Source organism: Nasonia vitripennis, chromosome 1 (assembly GCF_009193385.2).
Source record: "Nasonia vitripennis strain AsymCx chromosome 1, Nvit_psr_1.1, whole genome shotgun sequence".
Classification (NCBI taxonomy): Eukaryota; Metazoa; Arthropoda; class Insecta; order Hymenoptera; family Pteromalidae; genus Nasonia; species Nasonia vitripennis.
The window spans coordinates 13,125,527-13,142,276 of record NC_045757.1 but is presented as its reverse complement, the minus strand read 5'-3'; the positions used below and the strand labels follow the sequence as shown (position 1 = coordinate 13,142,276).

Genomic DNA, 16,750 nt, shown 5'->3' with positions numbered 1-16,750 from the left:
GTGCTGCCGCCTGGACTGCGACTAGCGCTACGGAAAAATTGCAGGCGCTCTCTCCCGCCAATAGTTCCATGGCCTAACCCCAATTATCGCGGCAGGCTCCTTGGAATTTACAGACCACGTGCATGCACGCGCGACAGCACTATGACTTTGGATTGTTTGCACGTTTTTCGCAAAATTACGATTATTGTATAATCGTGAGTGTTTTGTGCATGAGATAAGACGGAGGAAAAAGCAGATTTTCATTCAATTAATGCCATCAACTGCTGCTAAAATTATTAAATTAGCTCAGACTAAGAAAAGAAATTTTTAAAGAAATTTTCAAAGTAAATTCAGATTGTATACGAAAAGCTAATTCTAATATTTTGATTATAGCATGCCAGTCAAGAATTGTCCCTCCGCAGAAGCAAATTGTGAGATTTTCTATTAACTTTCTATCTCAGGTCATCTTTCTTGAGAAAGTTGATAAATTCTTCAATATCAATTTATATGCATAATAGCTCTAAAAAGTTGAAATTGTACCCAGTATATTTGAAATATAACTTTTCAATGCATTTGCAAGTGTATGGATTAAATAAACTAATGTTTAGAGGAGTTCTTAAAAATTTTGCTTCTATTGGTGATTTGGTCCAAATTTCAACTTTTTTATTTAAAGACCTACAGAAATAAAAAAAATACTGGCTAATTCTTCATCAAAGCAAGATAAGAAAAGATATCTATAATATTTTCTGTAAACCTGTTTTTCAATTAAAAATCTGACAAATTTTAATTTTTTCAAGTTTGCATCTACAACTGACATGAGTAAGATATTTGTTATCAAAGTTCATTCAATCAACTTAAATTTTTTGATCAGGTCACAAACTCACTGATGAAATTTGTATCCTAGTAGTACGAGCGCCCGCAACTATTCCATGAGCCTGCCCCGATAATTGCGGATGGCTCTATGGAAATATTGCTTGGACTTGTCACAGGAAATTTTCCGTGGCGCTACTGCGTTATATGCGGCAGCACCTGGAACTACTTCAGACCGCTCGCGCAGGATATACTCCATGGGGGACTCACCAGCAACGAGTCCATGATTTTTCTCTCAGTGTGCATTATGGAAGGGCGCGTTGCGCAACACGCGGATTTATAATGCCTCGACCGCGTCGACGCACAAGAATTTTTTAACGAGACTCGCGCGACGCTGCGTTTGATTTATGCATTGCGCGAGGGGCGAAGGTCTCGTTTTTCTTTTTTTTCGGGCGCGTATGCATATTACACGCTTATTACTACGGTATCCGCACTTGACCCATTGTCGGCATATAACTTTCCGTCGAAGAAGCACAAGGGGTTGTGAAAAAACCCGGCGTATCGCAGGAATAAGAAAGCGCCCTGTAGAAGGGCCGCTGGTACAAGAGGCGCGAAGAAACCGTCGGGACCGACGACGAGAGCTGGGAAGGGACAAATGCGAGACACGACTATAAATACGCGGGTATAATAAAAGGAGAAGCCGGGGCGAGATAGAGAGAGGAGATGAAACACGTATAGCGCGCATATAAGCCGCGTGAAAAAAAGAGGCAGAGTCGAGAGAGAAAATGAAATGTGGCGAAGGTCGGATGAGAAAAAATGCGCGCGGAGAGCGACTTAAGGTGAAGGTCAATAATGTAATCTAGGCCTATAATACGCACCAGGCACACGCACACACACGGCGCGCTCTCGGAATAAGTTCCGCCGAAATGATCCGATAAATTTCGCACTACGTCGACTCCGACTCCCACGTACATGTGTCTTGTTCGTGATCTATGAGAGCTGGCATGAGTATATACAGATATACAAAAATAAGCACATAATGGTACATAAATTCTCGGCCCGCGGACTCGCACACACGCTCGCGCGCGGCGCGACTGTAAATCATTTTTATACGCTTGTAATATTGCACGCGTTGAATGAGAGAGAGAGAGAGAGAGAGAGAGAGAGAGAGAGAGAGAGAGAGAGAGAAAGAGAGAGAGAGAGAGAGGGGCATAGGCTCTTAGGGATGTCCGGCGCCTTTTATGAACCCCTAGCGTTGATAGGGATCGTATAGCGTTTGGCGATAAGAAAAGTCGTGATTTTTCAAACGGGAAACGCGGCCCGAGATTAACGAGCGAATTCGTGAGGCCGCATCAGCTCGATCGCAGAAAGCGATGATGTCATCCTGGCTAATTAGCAGATGCGAGCTTCGCGAGCGGCGATGATGATTCATATCTGCTTACGGAGCTTATTACTTAAACGTTTTCATTTTTACGCCGGCCGAACATTATAGCTGTTATACGGGATGATCGAGCGGAAATCGCTCGAGTTTCGGAGTGTTATTATAGAAAAGGCGTGTGAGAAGCAGCCAACGTATAGTAATTGCTTAAATATTCCGCGGTACAGTCTGGGAACGGAAATTCGAACGGCTATGTTTGGGTTCTTAAAATAGAGACGACACACAAGAGCGTGGCAATCAGCTCACTGCGATAATACTCCTTATCGTCGCATACACGATCGCATGATTGAGATAATAAGCGCGCGAATTCCGAATAAGTCACGATTATCGTACAGCAAGCGAGTTCCGTTGATGATGAAGCGCATCGGCGCTCGCGAAAAGCCAATCCCCTCGGATAAATCCAAGCAGCAGCAGCCCATCCAACAAATCAAAGACCGATACTAGCGGCATACGCATTCCGCAATAATCATATCCAGGCGGGATAAAAATGCGCGTTATGCACTCGCCTATAGAAAGCAGTCCGCTATAGAGTATGTATTATATACTAGGAGCGCAAGCAACACCGGCAGCGGGAGAGCGTCGAGCTCATCGCATTAAAATCGGGCTAAACAGTTATCGCTACTACAACAAGTGCTTGCAATCCTAGCAGGACTTACCCTCTCGCGCGGACCGAAACGAGTCGCGGCGGCGGCGGCTGCTGTAGTAGCATTACATAAAACCGAGCGAGAGTACGTAAGGAGCTTTGAGCTGCCGTAGCATTGAACGGCCATCGACCCACATATACATTATACGCGCACACACGGTGTATATACATATGGGCGCGAGCGCGAGGGATAAATTATTAATGGGATAAGCTGTCGCGTCGATGCAACAACGCGCTCGCGCGCCAAAAGCGTGTGTGTGTGTGTGTGTGTGTACCTATACACCGCGCGTATACTCGCGGGGCTAAAGGAAGGCGGAAGTAACGGTAAAAAGGTTCGCGGTAACATCGGTACGGCTGCTGCAGCTATACAAGCACTTGATGATGATGATGACGATGATGACGGTGCGACGTGCGTCGAAATGCGTCGGACGCGGCTCGTTACGTTCACGGCTGCTCTGCAGATACGTATACGCACACACGGACAACCTGCTACAGCAGCATCCTGTGGATATGTGTCTTGCCTATCTCTCTCTCTCTCTCTCTCTCTCTCTCTCTCTCTCTCTCTCTCTCTCTCTCTCTCTCTCTCTCTCTCTCGACTATATACATACGCAGAGATAGGACAAGTGCGCGTATACACGCGTAATTCGTTGTCTATATGGTCGACAGTAGCAGCAGCAACTGTAGAGCACACGCCGGGAATCACTATAAATTTTCGTATATCCGGCAGTTCGATCGCTCGCATGATTTCTTGCCCCGGTCTCTGCAGGGCTGCAGTCAGCATCATCACCGGGGTATACCCCGACGTGTGCGCATACGCTTGTCTGCCGACACGCCGCCGCCGCAGAATGACAGAACCCGTGACGAGCTCGTGGGATGCCAGTGACGGGATGAGAGATGAGAAAAAGGTGATCCGCCGAGGGAGAGAGAGAGAGAGAGATGACTAGCGGAGATGCTGCACGCGCCGGATGCTGACTTTGAGATAGGGTGTATACTCTCGTTTTGATAAGGTCTCTGCTTTTGGAGTACCGCTGCAGGTGAGTTTTGTTTTCTTTTCTGCTTTAAGTTCCGCGCGGGAAGACGCTTAATACTTACGGTATACGGTAGGAGTCGGCGTCAAGATTCGCGCGATACGCACCTGGAACAAAAAGAGATGTTATTATGGTTAGGCGCTCGAGCAACAGTTTTGTATAAAAAAAATCCATCAATAGGCCTGATTTCCTCGAATCTCGTTAGGAATTTCGCCGAAACCCGCGCACGAGTCGGAATTATGTGCAATTAAAGGCGCAACAGCTTGTATAGAGAGGGAAGTAGGGAAGATGATGAATAAAAAAGAAATAAAGACGCGAGGAGAGAGATGGATTAGGGCCACGGGTACAGTCCGTATCATCCCGCGCAAAAGTCCAGATATAAGCACTGACACACGCGTGTAACGCAGACACACACACACGTGCACACAGAGAAAGAGACAGGACAAGGCCAGCTGCTTTATAACCAGCCGCTGCTGCGGCTTATCCCCTATCCTCTTCTCTCTCTCTCTCTCTCTCTCTCTCTCTCTCTCTTTCTCTCTCTCTCTCTCTCTCTCTCTCTCTCTCTTTCTCTCTCTCTCTCTCTCTCTCTCTCTCTCTCTCTCTCTCTCTCTCTCTCTCTCTCTCTCTCTCTCTCTCTCTCTTTCTAAGATGCTTCCTGGACGCGCGGACCATTAAAAATTCTCTACCTTCGACGCTGCTGCTGGATTCTTTTCATCTCTCGCTCTCCCGGCCCTTTTTACTCTCCTTTTCATTCCCGCTCGCTCGCTCGCTCGCTCCTCTTGTCATTATTCAAGCACTTGCCATTATTACATTTATTTTTAGCAGGGCTGCCGCTGCTGCTGCTGGCCGCTGCTCTGAATCGTTGCAATTTGCCCCGAAAGTTTTTTGTTTCTTGGCTTTTAGTCTCCCTCTCTCTCTCTCTTTCCCTCTCTTTCCCTTTCGGCCTCGGGTGCCTTCCTTATACTCTTTCTTCTCTCTCTCTCTCTCTCTCTCTCTCTCTCTCTCTCTCTCTCTCTCTTTCTTAATTCAACTAATTCGCCGGCTCGAGATTTATTTAATTACTCGCGATTCTCTTCGAGAGTCGTTCTGGCCTCGTTAATTAATGAGTGGCTATTTTTGCGGTGCACTCCTTTTTTATCTCTTATTGTTCCGCAGCGGCCGCGCAGAGCAGCTCGATTTTCTTTCCGCCGACAATTAGAGTTGAGAGGGTGGCTGTGAAAAGGGAGCGCCCTCTTCTTTTTTCCGCGATTGTTCGAATGTTTAATACAATCATCGCGATTAACGCGGAATAAATTAGTGCGGAAATAATTATGACATCGCGAGAAGTGCATAAATCTATCTCTTGGCCGCGAGCGTGTATATAGAGTTTCCATCGGGCGCCGAGCGAGAAAGCCGAACAAGTGTGTGTGTGTGTATCCGACCTCGTATATGCAGGCCATTATATTCCAGCGGAGAATATTAAAAAAGTTATGAATGTAAGGACTGGCACACATGAGTTCTCTAATATCACAGGAAAAATCTCGGCGAGAATAGTCGACGCTCTCGGTGGTAATTATTGCAATTACAAGTGTCTGCATGTCTAGAGAAAAAAAAACAGCTTATGCTATGCTACCATAATAACGGTGTAATGACACTCGGACCTTCGACGCCGCGATAAATTATTGTACGCTCGAAAGGGTATATACATATCTTGTGTCACGCGCGGCGGCGGTGGCGGGGACGAGCCGTGTGTGGTTTTTTAATAATGATTGCCGAGCAATTTTCCAATTACAGTCGTCGTGCCGCTCGAGAGAATCACTGTGATCCCGTTGTTGGAAAGTCGGCTAACGCTAGTAAATTATTGTCACACTTCTCGACGTTGGCGCGCACAGAGTCGTTTCAATAACTAACAACTTGCGGCTCTAAGTAGGTGAAGTGCATAATGTACGGAGAATCGACCCGCGAGTGCAGCGGCGACGAGCTTATCGTTATAAAAATTAAAAGTCGTTCTCTCGGAATGGCGATCCCTGCGCGCGAAATGAAATTTCGAAAAAAATCTCCTCGCTGCGCAACTCGACCTAAATTTCATCCCGCCGAATGTCAGCGTACAGCGGTGGTGGTGTGTAAAGCGCCATTTCACGGGTAAAAAAAATCAATGCAAAACGCGCGCGCTCGTTCCGCTTTTAATAAGGGAACGAAATTAATTTTCGAATCACCGCCGAGAGAAGACCACCGCCCCGCTCTTTCTCGCCGCGCAGAGCGACGACATTCCTCGCTCGCGAAAATTACCGCCCCATAACTCAGCGGTCCGCGGAATTAAAAAAATGACGAGCCGCCCGCGCTATATAGCGCTGCAGCGCCATACTCATAAGACGGCCAGACGAGACCGCATAGCGCAGTATTATAAGTGCACCGGGACTCTGCGAGAAAAACCTCGTAAGCCGGGGGGGATTTGCGCCGGCAGAGCTAACGCACCTACTTGTATACGCGTATTCAACGCTAAACATAAAAAAAGCGAAGGAAGGAAAACGGAAAGATATGTACGTATACAGAGTAGAAACGTAGCCAGATATCTGAGGGGCCAGTTTCCAAATCCCCGAAAAATGTTTTTCTGTTTGCCGCGCCCGTAGTAATCCCCTGCAGGCGCGCGGAGAACAAAAAAAGCCGGCGAAGCAAGTCAAACATTATTAAAGCGCAATTCCTCGATGCGCGTGCGGGGAAAAGCGAGAGAGGGCAATACACACGATGTACGCGCTACTGTGTTTGCTCGCGTTTAAGAATCCACGGCCACTGCGCGCACCCCTCCGCCTTCGAGAATAAGGGCCGACCTCGTCTCTTTCTCTGTGTGTATAAATCCCTAAATACGGCCTAGGCGCTCTGCATAGCTACTGTACACTACCCACGAGAGAAGAATAGAAAACAGGAAGGACGAGGCTGCGCTGCAGTAGCAGCAGCGCCAAGGGACTGGCGTCGGTGTACCCCGTGTGTACCTTCCTTTAAAAAGAAAGCGAGGGCGCGCGACGGCAAATCGAATATGGCCCCCCGACGACGAACGATCGAACTTGTGTATACGTATATAGACCTGGAGAGAGAGAGAGAGAGAGAGAGAGAGAGAGAGAGAGAGAGAGAGAGACCGGCCGGAATTGAAGAAAGGGAGACGGACGACTCGCGCGGAGCGGAGGAACTTGTGTGTGTGTGTGTGTGTGTGTGTGTATGCGCGCGCCCGGAGGAGAGAAATACACGTGGACACAAAGAGAAGGAAACGCGCGAGGGAGCACTTAGTTTTTTTCTTCTTCTCTCAACCCCCACACAGTCGCTCTCCTTTATTTTCCAGCTCCTCTTTAAAGTGTGTACACGATTGTAGCGGGAAAAAAATGCGCGTTGGTGGTCCCCTGTTATGTGTACGATTTCGTATACGCACGCGGGTGTAGAGTTACGGATTTAGTGCTGCGGTTGCGGACAAAGTCAGCTCATAGACGCGCACACGATATCGGATGGATGTGTTTGAGGGAAAAAAAGTGACGAGAGATGCGTGAGCGTGTGTGGACACTTGCGCGAGATGTCTCGTGTGTCAGGAAGTGGGCGATTTAAAAACTGTAAATACTGCGTGTGTATGGACACGACGAGAAGAAAAAAAAACACAGTTGCGCGGATCAAACGGATTTAGAGAAAAGGTCGCCCTGATTCCGAACGTAAACAATCTTGTATAACTAACCCGTTTATGCACACAAGCTCTGTGCTGTCGTGTATAAAAGAGCGTCTGCTCTTAGAATCCGAAAAGCTCGATTGGCTCTCTTATAATACTCTAAAGCTGCTTTAGTTGCGCTTTGTGTTGCAAACAACGTAATAAGCAAAATTTCCAGCCACTGCTTTCCCGCGGTGCTCCGTCGAAATTTCCAGCAGCGTGGAGTGAAATCGATTATTCAGTAAGTTTTGTTAAGTGAGGTAGTTTGCGCGCGATATGAAATTTTCCTCTCGGCAATGTATATATATATATATATATATATATATATATATATATATATATATACGTGTGTGTGTGTGTGTGTGTGTGTAGAGACGCGCGCCAAAGAACTTGATTATCTTTGCAACAACATATTATGCCGTCGTCGTCGCCCTACACTCTCACTCGTCGACACAAAATTGTTTGCTATACAAATTTATTCTAACCCAGGCATCGGCAAACTAGTCTGACCTATTTCTTGTTCCATTTTTGCGCCGCCGTTGCTGCCGCCATCCCCTTTTTCCGTCATTGGGTCCTGCAAAGTTTAGAGAATTGCAAACGAGGTGAAACTCCCGTCGAGTAGTCCCGCGCACGCGCACAAGACAATTTTGAACTCGGGATCTGATGATCTAGCTCTCTCTCTCTCTCTCTCTCTCTCCCTCTCTCTCTCTCTCTCTCTCCCTCTCTCTCTCTCTCTCTCTCTCTCTCTCTCTCTCTCCCCCCTGGATGCTAAACGCAAACGAGGTGAAACTTGCTCTGCAAACTATGCGCAAGACAATTTTAACCCCCGAGAATCTCGAGATCCGACTCGGAATGTTGCGCAAATTGTTAGGGCCAAGCGATGAAGGAACACTGCAGCCAAAAACGGTACCTGCAGCAGCGCCGCGCTGTCGAGCAATTCTGCTGGCCCTTCGGTCCATGAATTCCCGACAACCTCGATAGGCATGAATTAAAGTCGAAACACAGAATGGAAAAACGGAGAAGCTCGATTATGAAGAAGCAAACCGAGAGATAGAGAGAGAAAGAGAAGGGAGGCTATGACCCGCCGTTGCTCGGAAATGCGTTCGGCGAAAGTTCTGCCGGAAAGCGAGTTTAGTGCAAATGATTGCTACACGGCTTCACCATCGCTTCCAATTTACTAAACTGTTTAGAGTTTAATGCTAAACTTTACAGTACGTGTAACTATTGCGCAACTCGTCCTCTTCCTCGGCGAGGCGCGAGAGAAATAGAGATGAGAGCGCAAAAACCTCATTGTTTTTCAATTTTTCCCTCGAATCCGCTAATGAAAGCAGTGGTATATGCGAGCACACTCTTCCCCTGACGGCATGCACATAAGCGCAACAAAGTAACCGCGCTCTGTGGTCGATTCCCAATGCTCGATACCGTGTAATTTAACGTCGGTATTTTTTGTGAGCGCACGCGCCTGTATAAGAAAAAGAAGAAGAAGCCGCAGCAGCAGCGACGAAGACGAGATATTCGAGTTTCGCGGTCGGAAGAGAGGAGAGAAAGAGAAACGAACTGAATCTATGATTCAGAGAGACGACGGAGGAAGCCGGTCTCTCGCTTTATGTCGGAATTCTACGCCCCTTCCTGTAGTTTCTTTCTCTCGCTCTCACCTCTCGGGCGTCGTCATCCCGCCGCTTTTTCTTATTCTCCTCCTCCTCCTCCTCCTCTATAAAGATCCTCGCAGGTAGTTATATGTAGAGACTTTGGCGGATGAAAGAGAACCCGGAATCCACGAGTTGTACGTATAAAGACACACGCAAGAGTCTCGATATTCCGCGCATCCTGCGGAGACGACCCTCGGCGCCTTTTCTCTCTCTCTCTCTCTCTCTCTCTCTCTCTCTCTCTCTCTCTCTCTCTGTTTACACGGAAAAAGAGGCGTCGGGGATGATACAGTGTAAATACTTTGTGCAATGCGCGCGAAAAGCCAAAGGCACACTCGCCTCTGGGCGTCATACTCGTCATCGCTCTTCCTTTTATCGGTTATACTCGAAAACGCGCTTTGATCCTACGCGGGGAGGAAGAGGAGGCAGAGAGGAGGATTGTAGATTTCTTCGTCCGGCTCTTCTTTCTAATCTACCGAGCGAGAATTTTACGGTTATAGCTGATTCGAAAATCAAGCTCGATCGATATTTACGGTCCGTTTTTAACCTCTCGTTTTGTCGTTTATTATGCGGGCGCAGAGAGACGACTGCTTCAATAATAAAAGGATATTCCCCGAAATAATACGAAGGAGCCCGATAAATATTTTATCGCTCGTGGTTCGAATCAAATCAAAGCGTGTTACGCATCTCTTTTGGATTCACAATGTCTGCGAATATTAAATCCCGCGTGGGAGGAAGAGACTCTCTCTCTCTCTCTCTCTCTCTCGAAAAATACCAAAACTAACCGCCTCCGGAGCACTACATCATCCAGCCTATATATAAAGCCACTTGCGTGGAACTCCCAAAAACTTCTCTCTCACTCTCTCTCTCTCTTTTACACACATCCTGGCGAGTTAAAGCAACTCCGGCTTAGCACACACACGCGAGAGAGACGATTGCATCTAAATCCCGCGAATGGAAGAAGCATCGCGTGCAGTTCTCTCTCTCCCTCGCGTCTCCTCGCTGTAAATATAAATAATCGTTACAACGCGCGCCTCTTGTTTTACAACGCATAAATTCCACCCTCGAACTCAAGTTTTTAACGCGGCCCGTCCCTCTTTATCTCTGTTTGCGCGTCGCTGCATTTTTTTTCCTCGCTAGCGCTCTCGCGCGCGAGCTTTATGTCTTGCAAATCGAGAGGAATGGCGCTGAAGCTCGCTTGCGCTAAATTCCACGGGTTATTTACGAGGATGACAAATATCAGACGTATAAATCGCGACGAATGGCTGACGCGCCGGCCCATTCGCGTAAAACCTTTGACGGCTGCTGCTGCTGCTGCTACTACTACTACTACAACTACTATACAGCAGCTATCCTCTGCGCTGCTGCAGGACTTTGACTCTATTATTGTACACATGACTTTTTTCCTCGGCTACACGCACGCGCGTAATATCGCGAGTTTATTAATAGAACTCGACGAGCATGGGTGTACATAATGATTATTATTATTATTATTATTATTATACTCCCGCGGGTGTTTGAAAAGTGAAATAAATAACGTCGTACGCGTGGCAGTCGACAGGTGTCTGGATGCTTTTTTCGGCGAGATAAAAGGAGCTGGCTTGTGCGTTTAATGCGGTTATCGCAAATTGGCGGCTCTCGTTTGCATACCATGTGTATTTGTGAAGGATTTTTTTAGTTTGATTATGTCGGACGCGTGTGCGTTGTTTTCTCTCTCGTATCATAACGCCGAGTTTATTTCGTCTATTGCGCCCTGGTAGAAAATCACCCATTTAAAATGGCTTTAAAGGCAAAAATTGTCTAAGTAAAATGTAAAACAAGTGGACATTTTAAATTTCCTAAAAGTAGTGATATCTTGGGCATTTTTTATGGCTGAGAATTATATTTCATGAAAATATCAATAAATCAATTAATTTTTCGGATGTAAAATACAAAATTATTAATATTTAGGCGTAAGCTGAATAATTTGAATAATTCAAATATATGGCGAAGCTCGTAGGGCTTGTGTGGAACAACGTCTGCGTGGCTCAGTCGGCTAAGGCGCACGGCTGTACTTTATTTGGCCTCGTGCAGGGTGTGGGTTCAAGTCTCCGGTCAGACAGAATTTTTTCTGATGCAAAACATTATTCTATACTTTCCTTTGAACTAAAAACTCGAATCCAAGCCTGCTAGATACCATTTTCCAATTCTAATCTCAAACTGTGATAAACACGTGTAACCCAGCTGTGTTACTCGACCAACTATAATGGGCAGTTTGTACTTAAGAACAAGGTAAGCAGATTGAATCCAAGAATTGACCATTAAGTTGCAGAAAAAGCGTTACATTCTGCCTAAGAAATGACAAAGAAAACTGCCTAGTTCTTAGATTCCATTCCAAGAACTGGCCATTAAATGGGTTACCGATTCTACCAGGGCGATGCGTTAATTTTATCGATTTCAATACTCGAGTATATGCTTTTAATGACGAGAGGAGGTCAGTTTCTATTGTTATACGCAGTAGACACCCTCTTTCGCGCAAAAGTTCGAATGTAAACATTAAAATCCGCGCCTCTCATTACCAGGTGGCAAGCAGAGCATCGACAAAATAGTGTAGATAACCCTGGCCATGCTCGGAATCAAATTTTCCCGCGCTATAGCAGGAAGTGTCTCGCGTGCAAACAATGGAATCAAAACCAATTCAGCGGCGAGCCGCGCGCTCTATATACGCTGCTCACCTCACTCTCCTTTGGGCGGCTGATGCTGCTGTGGCCGCTACCACCGCCGCTGCGCTGTACTCTAGCACCACGCGCCTGCTCTGCTCATAACTCAATAAACAATAATTCACTAATCCAATCTATATACACATCGCTCGTGATTGTGCATACAAAGTCTCTCTCTCTCTCTCTGTCGCGCGAGCCGATCCCTCACCGCCGCGCGGTGTATCGGTACATACAGGTAGACGCGCAGTAAATACGTGCACACCGTATGTATATCGTGAGCTCGACTCGGTTTGAAAAGGGTGTCGCGAGAGGGGAGGGGGAGCGTAGCGGAAGAGAAGGCGCGCAGATAAGAGTCTGGGCCGCAAGCGCGAACAAAGGAAATTATCGCGTCTTCGTCAAGTGTCTTAATTGCATCCGCGCGTGCTACATTAGCTGCTGTCGCCGCCGTTGCATCTCTCTAGTCTGCAAAGGTGCGCGCGCTCTGCCTGCTGCATACATTCTCTCGCGCGCCTGAGATTGCGCTGCTGCAAAACTCTTAATTACAGAGAGGCGACTTACCTGCTGCAGAAAACGTTGTTAGCGCTCTGGAAATTAAGGAGTTTTGCATTTATCGAGTTAAATGGATCTCGAGAGCGCCAAGCAGCAGCAGCAGCAGCAGCCTTCTCTCCTTATGATTTTCTCTCTGCTGCTGCTGTCGGTGGGAGCGGTTGCCGCGCGCGCGCGTTTGTTGTGCGAATTTCCTTTTGCCGGGATGCTGCCGCTGGGATAACGGAAATTTACTGAATTCCGGTACGGGCTTCTGCTTTCCCGCGCATCAGGAGGTGCGAACAGAGAGACGAGAGATTTTTTTTTTTATTAAAAGAGTTCGAAATTTTCAGATGCGATAATTAGTCGCGCGCGTGTAAGCAGTTTGTATACGCAACGATATAGCCTGTGTGGGAAAATTAGCGGATATCGATCGTTCTTATTGCGAAGTATCAAATACGGAATTAACGAGATAATTGGATGTTAATACAAACGATGTGTACTTAATACATAAATATGCAGAACGTGTAAAGCGTGCCAGATGCGAATTTTCTGATTACAGCGAGATTATCAGTAACTTGGAAATAAATTGATATTACACAAAGCGTACCAGAGTTTCTTCTTTGCGCGCGTGATATTACCAAATCACGATGTTTCCGACGTTGATCATCTGACTGTTTTCTGAACTTAATAAATGATATCATCAAACCTGCGCGTTACAGTTTAGCTAAGTTTGGCGATTCCAAATTTCTAAACAAGATTAAACGTCAACGTTTTGAAAAATCGCCATCAAACATTAATATTGCCAAAAATCCAACATCGCTCTGTTTGTTAATCTAATTCATCGGATTTTCCGCCACCAAACATGATAAAAGTAGACAGAAAGACGAATAACACGCGACAGCAGTGAAATAATTTCGAAAATCTCGATGTTCAAACACGCCCCTCCAAATTCCGCGTAACAGTGTAAACAATACCCGCTGTCGTTGATTTACCAAGCGAAAATTTCGTGTTTTTTCTCTTTCACCTGCCCCACATTCGAATTCGACCCACATATACGTCCCTCCGCTCGGTACTTCACGCGCGTGCATATTTACACGCGCTGCGAGCGCATTTTAATTCGCTAAATATCCTATTGATTATGCCCGCGGCCTGCGCTCATAGTTCAGCGAAGAACTTCGTGGGGGGGGGGGGAGGGGGAGTGAGAAAGTTCGCTGCAGGCAGGCAAAGCCTCAAACCTCAAATTCGAAACTTGGAAAAGACAAGGCGAAAGCGCGCGCGCGTGTGACAAGCGCTGTTAACTTCAATTCGACGAACGACGCGACGATGAGACGCGAGCTCAGCCCCCTTGGACACACGGCTAAATGAAATTAAAACGATGCGCGCGTCCGAGAGAGAAAGAATTGTATAATCTGCCTTTCAACGCATCTCAACTAAGTGCGCGGTCGAGGTAACGATTTTATACGAATAAACGTTTGTGCTCATTGGAAGTTTTCTTTTTTCACGATACCCGAGCACTTTTTTAATAGAAAAATATCGAAAATTTTTGACTTCACTGAGATTGCAAAGGTCGCAGATTTACCATTTGTTGTGCGACATTTGTTCTCATAACTTTTGATAGGAGCGGCGATTTTCAACGAATTGACAAAGTAGATCAAGACTGTTTTAATTGATTACAGCATCGGGGACGCCAGCTATTACCTATCAGAGCAAGTATCTCGAAAAGAAAAAGCAATTCCAGCGGACTAAGTATTGATTAATATAGACTACAAAAACTATCGGAGCGAACATTCCGGGAGAGTGCGCTTCGCGTGAGACTAATCAAACGGAACAAGCGTTTCGCGCGTCGGATTTTTCCAACTTGAAATTTCTGTAAACAATCGAATCCGTTCCTCTAATTCAATAAAAGCATGTGAAATGAAACAACGAGATTCATCCTTTTCGGAATCCGTCAAGTAGCAGAAAGCCAATTAAAATGTGAAAAAACTCGCAGCTGAACCAAATGAAAGAACCGGCGCGAGCAAGTCTAACCATATATACGTATACATATCCGAATCATCCAATCGGCACGATTCGAACTTAATAACAAGTGCAGAACGCGGCCCGCGCGCGCACACACATACCTATACATCCGATCGCTGCTGCAGCGACAGCGCGTCGAGCTCATTTTAATCAAGAATAGAGAGCGAGAGGGGGAACGAGCAAGATAGAAAGTAATTGCGTGTACGAATGCGCGCGGCGAACGCCGATCATTGGCCTTTTAATATCCCGCGTAATTTCCGTTGTACGCCGAAAGCCGCCGGCTCATTCAGCTGCGCGCCTGTGTACACCTATACACACCGTGCATTCTCTCTCTCGCGCTCGAAATCGTTAAACGGCCAGAAGCCTACGAGATAATGGAACTCATCTCTCTGCGCCGCTGAATATCGCGAAACTTTTCATGTGCGACAGTTCGCCGAAATTGAGCTACGCTCTATATCCTGTCTGCCTCGTCTCTAACTCGATGTGCCGCGAGCGTAATTTCGATCCTGATGTCGGGAGACAATAATGAATCCTCGCTTTGGAAAATTGCAGAAATAGACACGGGGAGAGAGAAGCTTGAAATTCGAGATTCCATTTAGTCGCGGGAACGTCGCCGGTGTGTCAAACGGAAAACGTCCTTAAAGACGCGCGCCCCGAGAGAGCGAGAGCGAGTATTAGCTAGAGATTAATCGACGGAGACATGGGAGAATCGCGTCGAGGAGAGAATCAATAATGAAAATCGCGAGGGAAGAGGGACGTTTTGATAGGGAGGCTAAAAACAAACGTGTCAAGTCGAGAAAGCGAGAGGAAGTCGGGGGAATTAGTGTCGGAATTTCAGAACTTGACACGGGCTTCTTTTTTACATTTAAATCTGCACACTCATGCTGCTGTGAAAAGGTTACGAAAGAGATTGAAGTCGTTGCGTTGTTAATTATTTTAATAAAGCTCGTTTAATGCTACTTATTACTTCGTTAAATTTTAATTTGATATTTTGTCGAATCGTTAATCAATCGTGCATTAATTACACGTGTACAATGTTCAACGAAAACGTACTAATATTTTTGCTGCCTTTATTATGCATTATGTCTGGAAATACCCGATGAAATAATGTTCGAGGAAAACGTTCACCGTTGTACCAATTAAAATATCGACCTGATCTATCCTTATTTTCATCGATATTTCCAGGATCAACTAAAGAGAGAAACTTTATACTTCACTTACACTTTCTTCGAAGACTTGACAAAGTATACACAAATGCCGATAACGCGGAAACTTCAATATGGACTACAACTCAACGAGGAGCAGCGCGAGCTTTTGGGGCAAACAATTTCAATCAAAATATAATTTATTTTCAAAAGCCAAAAATTCGCAAGTTTTTTTCTGCGCGCTTAGCATACGTACATGAAAATAGCAATATTCGTAAATTGAAGCCCACATGTGCATTCGACACAACTGGGAAGTCAAAGCATTCATCGGCCAAATGCTCCTTCACTAAGTTTGGTAAAAGCGAGCTATTTCATTAAGGTTTCGCTGATGAAGAATTCAGAGCATTTTCATAAGATAAATGGAGGTACGTGGAAAATTATATACCCGCCACGTGCATAATATCGCAAACATCAAATATACATTCCAGTGAAAAACGTATACGTCATTTCATGCGTTAAAATATTAAAGTGAGAAATGCGCAGAGCAACAAATAGTCGTTAATTTAAACGAATAACTAAAATTAAACGCAAGAATTTTCGACGATCTTTTGCATGTTATTGTAATAAACAAAAGACAAGTGTTTATTTTTACGCTGCTGAATCAACTGTCATTCTAAATTTATTAAAATTCCTATGTTTATTATTCCAGTTTTGCCATTTCACTGTACTACAGCGCGCCAATAAATAATTGACCTGAAAAGATTCGAAAATAAACCAACGAAATGCATTCCGGCTCCGAACGAAACTTTTCTCTCAAAAATTATAGGTAATAAGAATCGGACTGCAGAGCTGCTAATACAACATATTTATTGGTTTAGGATTTCGAAGAATTTCGTATTTTTCATTGTCAGCTCGAAGGAAAATTATAATCCACCTACGAGTCTCTACGAGTGTTTCAGAATTTTTTAAATCGGATACATCCTGATATAGCGCAGAAGAAATTTAAAAACTACCCGAGGACTTAACCTCTCAGCAGAAAGTTGAAGACGGCAAGAAACTACGTAAGAAATAAATAAGCATTTGCCTGCGCGATTTGTTTTTTTAAAGCGCGAGCATTTAATAAAAATCGTCGAATATTACTTCAATCTCCG

At 45.6% G+C, this 16,750-nt stretch overlaps 1 protein-coding gene across 1 annotated transcript in view; it reads right to left on the bottom strand.

The window, feature by feature from the left end:
• LOC100115549 (leucine-rich repeat-containing G-protein coupled receptor 4) overlaps positions 1-16,750 on the bottom strand; it is a 216,004-nt gene that overhangs the window by 197,891 nt on the left and 1,363 nt on the right. The window lies entirely within an intron of this gene.